This window comes from Leucopleurus acutus (genome assembly GCF_964270905.1).
Source record: "Leucopleurus acutus genome assembly, chromosome: 18".
NCBI classification, from domain to species: Eukaryota; Metazoa; Chordata; class Mammalia; order Artiodactyla; family Delphinidae; genus Leucopleurus; species Leucopleurus acutus.
Genome location: NC_139160.1, coordinates 1,219,445 through 1,227,075, shown reverse-complemented (window position 1 = coordinate 1,227,075; position 7,631 = coordinate 1,219,445).

Sequence of the window (7,631 nt, the reverse complement as noted above, 5' to 3'; positions counted from 1 at the left end):
GTGTGAGGGTAGAATAAAGACATTTCAGACATTCAAGAATTCAGAATGTTTTCCTCCCATGTCCTCTGTTTCAGGAAGCTGGAAGCAGACATGGGGTCCAAGAAACGGGTCTGACAAAGGGGAGGAAGAAGGGGCTCAGTGGGAGCTGCGGAAGGGGTCCCACGTGACAGCTGTGCCCCAGGTGCGGGGGGCAGGCTGCTCGCTCGGGACCAGCGGAGGGTCTAGGGTGGCCTTTGCTGGGAAGAGGTCCTTCGCCTGCCTTAGAGGAGATTCGGTACTTGGAGAACAGTTTGGGATTGGGTTTGGGTTGAGGATATAAAAAACTAAGCAAATGGAAAACACGAGCCAATTATTAATTCTAGGGAAAACTAAAGGTTGTATGGAAAAGTGAAAGTGATTATAGGAATAGTGTGGTTCGTTTGGGGATAGCGTTTACATAGTCGTAGTAATATGTTAATTATTGACTAAACCAAACGTCCAAAAGTCTGACAACGTGTATTAGGAAGACAAGGGAATGGGAAGGGCATGCCTGGGTATCAGGGGAAGAGGGTTTAAAAGGAGCTAAATTCTCATCTTCCATGATGGGAAGTAATTACATCATGCCGAGACGAAAACTCAAGGCACTGCCTTACAAGGATGCAATCCTTACAAGGATGCAATCCTTACAAGGATGCAATCTGGACACAAGTCCTTTGTCAGATATACGTATTGAGAATATTTTACCCCATTTCCTTAATGGTGTCTTTAAAGAGCAGGTTTTAGTTCTGATGAAGCCAAGTGTGTTATTTTTCTCTTATTGTTAGTGCTTTTGCTATTCTATTTAAGAAATCGTTTCCTTCCTCAAGATCGTGAAGAAATTCCCGTGTTTTCTTCTAGAAGCTTTTTAGCTTTAGCCTTTATATTTGATCTGTGATCCATGTCAAAGTATTTTTGTGTTTAGTGATTTTTGCTAAAGTGAACATGCCTTACTCTTCCATTGACTTCCTGTGCCTTTTTGCGCATAGCAGGCACTTGTTAATTTGTTGTATTTTATCTATATGTTTACCTATATGTTCCTTCTGAGCAGGACCTATGAGACAGTCATTTGTGTTCGCCCTGACCCGTCCCCATCACACACCGCTCCACACGGTAACAACCCTCCGAAAAAGGAGCCCAGAGGAGCGAGGGCACCAGCCACGGCTGTTTGTCCCTGTGCCGCGGAGCCAGGCAATGCTGTGTTCCTCAGATGCAGAAGGTGCATCTCGCAGGCACAGGTAGAGCCCGCCTGGGAAGGCCGCACACGCTGGGCACTGGGCATGGGCAGTGGCTGGCCCTGGGGTCCGTCTTCTGGCCTTTTCTTCCTGGGATTTCACGTGCCCAGATGCTGGCGTTCAGTTTCCGTGCTCTGAATTCTAAGCCAGCCTGTAAGCCACGGCCACTTCTTTTCTCCCTGGGAACTCTTTGATCTTAAGCTTTATCTCCCAGTAGCATGGAGTCTCGTTTCAAAATAAACCCCACCTGGGAGTGCACACAAAGTCAATATTAGTAACTCGTTAGTGCTTAGACACAAACATGTTTTTACTTTCATCTACCCAAATACAAAATAAAAAGTCAACCACAATCATGGAATGCAGCCACCAGCTTCCTGCTGAGAAAACCCAAATCTGCAGGGACTTCCCTGGTGGCGCAGTGGTTAAGAATCCGCCTGCCAATGCAGGGGCCATGGGTTCGAGCCCTGGTCCAGGAAGATCCCACATGCCGCGGAGCAACTAAGCCCGTGCGCCACAACTACTGAGCCTGCGCTCTAGAGCCTGCGAGCCACAACTACTGAGCCCGTGAGCCTAGAGCCCATGCTCTGCAACAAGAGAAGCCACGACAATGAGAAGCCCGCGCACTACAACAGAGAGTAGCCCCCGCTCACTGCAGCTAGAGAAAGCCCCCACGCAGCAACGAAGACCCAAGGCAGCCAAAAATAGATTAAAAAACCCCAAAAAACAAAAAACAACCAAATCTGCACTGGTTCCGTCACCATCGAACAAGGACAGGAGCAGGGGGGACACTGAGGGCAGAGCTGGGCCGAGGTCCTGCCGCATCTCCCAGGACACTCGCCAGCTCTGGACTCGGCCACGGCTTCCAGCCCAGAGCATGTCCTTGTCCTCATTTCTCTGCGCGAAGGAATGACGTGAGGGGCTATGGAGGACCAGCCCTCCCCCACCCCCTTGGGGCCCTCGAGACCACTGCCCAGACGTGAGCTGCTGGTGCCCGCGTCCCGGAAACAGCCCCAGTCTGAGTGAATCATCTCCCTGATGAAGCACCTTCCATGATTTCCGTTGCCCGAGGACAAGGTGGTGCAGCGCTGGAGAACCTGGCCAGCCCAGCCCAGGCCCCTCGCCTGCGGGGGATGGAATCGTGGGAAGCTTCGGCTTCGGATGGACTTGACTTTCAGTTCCTGGCGGGTCTGAAGCTGTGTGACCTTGGGTGCTTTTCCTAACCTGGAAGAGCTGCTAAACACCTCAGAGGCTCAGGGCCCTTAATTCCTGAACACAAAATGATAACGGTGCCAGTGGGAGAATTAAATGAAAAGCATCTGCAAAGTGATGCAGATACTCTAGATGCTGCTGCCGGGCCGGTTCCCCTCTCGCCTCCCGCCTGGCAGCCACCCGAAGCCACTCCCGCATGAACCCCTGTGCGCTCGGCCCTCCTTTGCCTCTTTCCTTTACCTGAAACGTGCTTGCCTTCAGGCCTTCACCCGAAATCTACCACGTGCCCTGAACACCAGGTCACCTGCCGGCATCACCGCGAGGGCACGCCCGCCCAAGGCACCCGTGGTCTAGCCCAGCCAGGGAGCGGGCCTCTGGCCCAGGAGCCACACCTGTGTTGTCAGGACTGAGGCTCCTCCGAGGCTCCCTGGAGGCATCGCTAGGACCCAGCATCGCTGGGCACAGAAGGAAGCACTTGAAGTGTCTGCTGAGTAAATGAGTGAAAATTAGTACCTGTTGATCCCCTCCCACCCTGGCGTCTGAGGGAGGGCTGCCGCCCTTGTTAAATATGACCGTAATCTCTCTGAGCCGCAGTCTTGTTGTCTGTGAAATGGAGCTAATACTAGTGTCTATTTCAGAGATTTTACTGGTAAAGATGAAGGGATACACTGCAGGTAAGGGATGCACTGATGATCTTTTAAAGCGTTAGATCGCTGTCATCAAACCGTGCTGCCCTGGGTAAGTCACACAACTGTTCCTTCTCAGCCTGTGCATCTGTGAGAGGACAGCGCAGAGCCAAGTCATTTCTAAAGCTATTCAAGCCTTCAAGGATTTCTGTAAAGTCAGTGTTTAACAAGCTCATATGATTCTGAAAGGGCGTTTATAGAATAAGCTCTCTTTTGTAGTAAGAAATTTGCAATTCAGGGGCGTGGGAGCACGGATGGAGTCTAAAGCAGCTTTAGTAAATAGTACAGCTGAGAAGTGATTCACTGAGAAGTGATTTTTATGGAATATTTTTTTAAAGTTTCTTAAATATCTACACAAAATAGAGAAACTAGTTTTCAGCTATTAACCTAACTGCTGATCCCTTTTTGTGTCGGGAAGCCTCTCCAAACCTGCCTTCCCGTGTCCATCACGAGAGCGCACTTCCCGTGTCCATCACGAGAGCGCACTTCCCGTGTCCATGACGAGAGCGCACTTCCCAGTGTCCATCACGAGAGCGCACTTCTCGTGTCCATGACGAGAGCGCACTTCCCAGTGTCCATCACGAGAGCGCACTTCTCGTGTCCATGACGAGAGCGCACTTCCCGTGTCCATGACGAGAGCGCACTTCCCGTGTCCATCACGAGAGCGCACTTCCCAGTGTCCGTCACGAGAGCGTACTTTCTGTTGGTCCCTCAGAGAAGTAACAGTTTCCACTGGATGGTGGTTTTCAGCTTATTTTCATGCCTATGATCTCATTTAAAATTTGTCACGGGGAGGGACTTCCCTGGTGGCCCAGTGGTTAAGACTTTGCCTTCCAATGCACGGGGTGTGGGTTTGATCCCCGGTTGGGGAACTAAGATCCCGCAGGCTGCAGCCAAAAAGTAAAAAAAAAATAAGTAAATAAAGAGAAGACAATTTAATAAATAAATAAACAAAGAGATAAAATTTGTCACAAACCTGAAAGATGGCAAATACTGGCAATTCACCGTTCAGCTGAGGAAACCAAGGACAGGGAGACCTGCCTGGGAGAGCGAACGCGTGTCACCCCTGTGCTCCCAGCCAAGGCTTCAGGCTTCGTGTCCTTCTCAAAGACTCTGTTCAAAGGAGACATGCGTTCTTCAAAATAAACAGCCCCGTGGTGGTTAGTTTTATGTGTCAGCTCAACCAGCCATGGCCTGCGCAGATGAAACATTATCTGGGTGTGTGCGTGTGAGGGTGTTTCTGGATGAGACGAGCATTGAATCGATGGACTCATATTTTCTGTATATTTCTAAGTTTCCTACAATGAAAGCGTGATCCTTTACATCCTAATTCTAAGAAGGTAGAAATGGGGGCTGGGCTCTAGGGTCTAGGTGCACTTTTCGCTCTAAAATTCCATACGGTTCACAGTTCACAGCACACGAGGGTTTTTCCCTCCACTGGTATAGCAGGATGTAGTACAGGTTTGCTAATAGCAGTGCTGTCTGGCATTTCGCTTCTAAATCTCGGGAAGACTGCATTGTTATCTGTAGAACTTAAGTGCTCGGTCGTGTTCGTCTGCGAAGTTTGTCCACGCTACCTGAGGACCAGACTGAGCTAGGACAGTAACGCGTGGAGAAGATAATAACGTTTTACTTGTAAAGGTGACGTCACAGTGGCAGGGCAGCTGGTGCAGCACTTACTCATCCCAGGGGCGTGTTCCTTCCTCCAAGATGTGGTAACGCTTCTGACAGTTTCTTTAAGGCAAGGCGAGGAGCCCAGCCTGCTCAGAAAGGCAGACCCAGGGGTGAACCCGGTGTCTGCGCGTGCGGCCATGTGCCGTCAGTCCCGATTTCCCGTCTTTGTTCCCACCTGGGGAGGTGGTGTGCAGAGGGAGAGGCGGGCGGGGGTAGGAGGCCCCTGGCTGGCCAGGCCTGTCTTTGGGGCAGTCCGTTGCAAGGCAGGGCACTGCCTGCCTCGGGTCGCTGTGGGGGGCTGGCTGAGGCCCCGGCAGTCTCCTTTGGTGGCTCATGCGAGGGCAAAGCGGGGTCTCCAGCCCGGACGGGTCCCAGCCTGAAGCCCCTCAGCTTCTTGACTCTGCCCTCACGGTCAAGGCGGTGGTGCCCCTTCTGGACAAGTATCCTGGACCAGGTCCCAGGCCTTGGGTGATGACACACGGATTCCCGTTGGTCCCTCCCCTCCCCCGTCTGTCCCACGTTGAGTCCCCTCCCTGCAAAAGCCCGTTTCTCTACTTTCACAGCCGACCTTTACACGCCCCCTTAAGGCCAGAACCCGCATCTTCCGCACTGCCCCCTCCCAGATGTGTTCCTGTCTCCTCCTGAGCCAGGGTGGCTCCGTGTGGTGGGTGCATCTCTTCCACCAGCTCCCGGGTGGGTGGCTCCGTGTGGTGGGTGCACCTTTTCCACCAGCTCCCGGTGGGTGCTGTGCTAGTCGCCCGAAGCCACGTCTGGTCCGGAGGGCAGGTGCTTTGCGTACCTCCCCACGGCGCCCCGCTGGGGACTGCGCGCTGCTTCCCCTGGTCAGGCCGCCCCGCGGGAGCAGCGACCACCCGGGGGTCTCACGCTGTTCTTCCACAGGAAACAGAAATACGCTTGAGAGAAAAGAAACAGTTTCTTTTTGACAAATGCATGTCTTTGTACACAAGTCTTTTCTGCATCTCTCATTATACCCTTTAGACATTTCCGAGTGGATTTTCTGGAAGGGGTGTGCTAACTTACACCCCGTGGGAGCGTGAGCTCTTAATACCGTTTGTGAAGGTTCTCTTAGTCTTTAAGTTAAAAACATTTATATATGTTATTTATTTGGCTGTTCCGGGTCTTAGTTGCGGCATGCAGTATCGTTAGTTGCGATGTGCGGGATCTAGTTCCCTGACCAGGGATCAAACCCAGGCCCCCTGCATTGGGAGCGTGGAGTCTTACGCACTGGACCGCCAGGGAAGTCCCTCATTTCTGTATTTTGAATAAATATACGACGTGATGTTTCCTGTGGGCTTTTCCTTCATTCCAGGCTCAAAGGCTTGGCCGGAGGTTGTTAAGATCTCCACGTTCCATTCAGGGAGCCTGGGGACACCCGGGCTTCCTGAGGCGTGCAGGGCGGCGGCCCAGTTGCCACCAGTCAGCCCTCCAGACCCTCTCACTCCTGGCAGCAGAGACTTCACTGGACGGACGTTGGCTCAGCCAGAGCTGTTGCCCGTCGGGAACCCTGTGTCACCCCAGTGGGAGAAGGAAAGCTGGAGAGAGTTGAAGGTTCAGGGTGGGAAGGGGAGCAGCTCCCAGCTGGCCTTGGGGCCAACCCCTCCCTTGGGTGGAGTCGAGGCCATGGGTGACAAGCGGACCCCAGGAAGCCAGCTCGAGAAGGTACGTGGGAGATCGGGTCCCAGGGCAAGCAGCAGCCTGGCCCCGGGCCTCACTCCTCCGGCCCCTCCAGCGGCTGGCCTGGGACCCGTGCAGCCCCTGCGCGGGGAGGGCCACCCACAGGGCTCGGGTCCCTCAGCGTCAGCCCGAGGGCAGGGGGTTACCGGCGGGAGTGGGGAACTTACCATGAGGAGTCAGGTTCCAGCTCCAGGCCCCTCACCTGTGTGAGCCATTTCTGTGTTACTACCTGAGGGTCCCCAACCTTTTATACAGTTTTATGAGCTTCATATCTTGATCTGCACCTGACGGGGGTCACAGAAGGAACCCTCGGTCTCCCACACACTTCTTTCTTTCTCCATCAGAGACGCCAGGAAGGAGGAAAAAGGGGGCTGATGCACTCCTCCTCGACTCCCACTTCAGGCACAAAGCACTTACGCAGGATGCATCAGAAGTCACGGCATCTGCCCAGAATGTCTCTAAGGGACTGGCTACCCAGTGGGAAGCGGTCGTTTGATTTTGGACAAAGTTCTTGGAGGTGAGGGTGGAGATAAATATGTGCTGTTCCAAAGGATTGAGTCACCCAGGTTGGAAAGTCATAAAAGGATGTGTCGCTGTGGTTCCCAAACTGTGTGCCGAGGTGCCCACGTGCCGCCCACCCACAGGGGCAACGAGGGGGGTTTCAGATTCTCAGGGAGACAGTGATGTTGGTTGGCTAGACTCTACCTACAAGCCAAGGTGGCTCAGTTTCCACAGCACCTACACTACATTCCCCGCAATGACATACATCTTTGCATAGCTGGGGTTTTACGGGTGCCTTGATGAAAAGCAAGCTCCTGGTGAAAGTCACTGTGGAGTGGGAAACAAAGGTGGCGGCAGCGTCGGGTCTTGTGCCAGGATTTGAGGAGTCGTGCAGTGCCCGACAGGCACACACATCCCACTCACAGTGGTGGTTACTTAAGAATGAAATTAAAATAGCATTTTCCTTTCAGTTTACTGTATTTTTTTCCCAGATGGCTACTAGGTTTTTAGGACACAGACACTTCTTAAACTGTTTGGAACGAACGACCTAATAAACGAACTGCTAGGCAGTCCTTTTGTCATAGAAGCCCTGAGAGAGATGCTAAGAACCATGAAG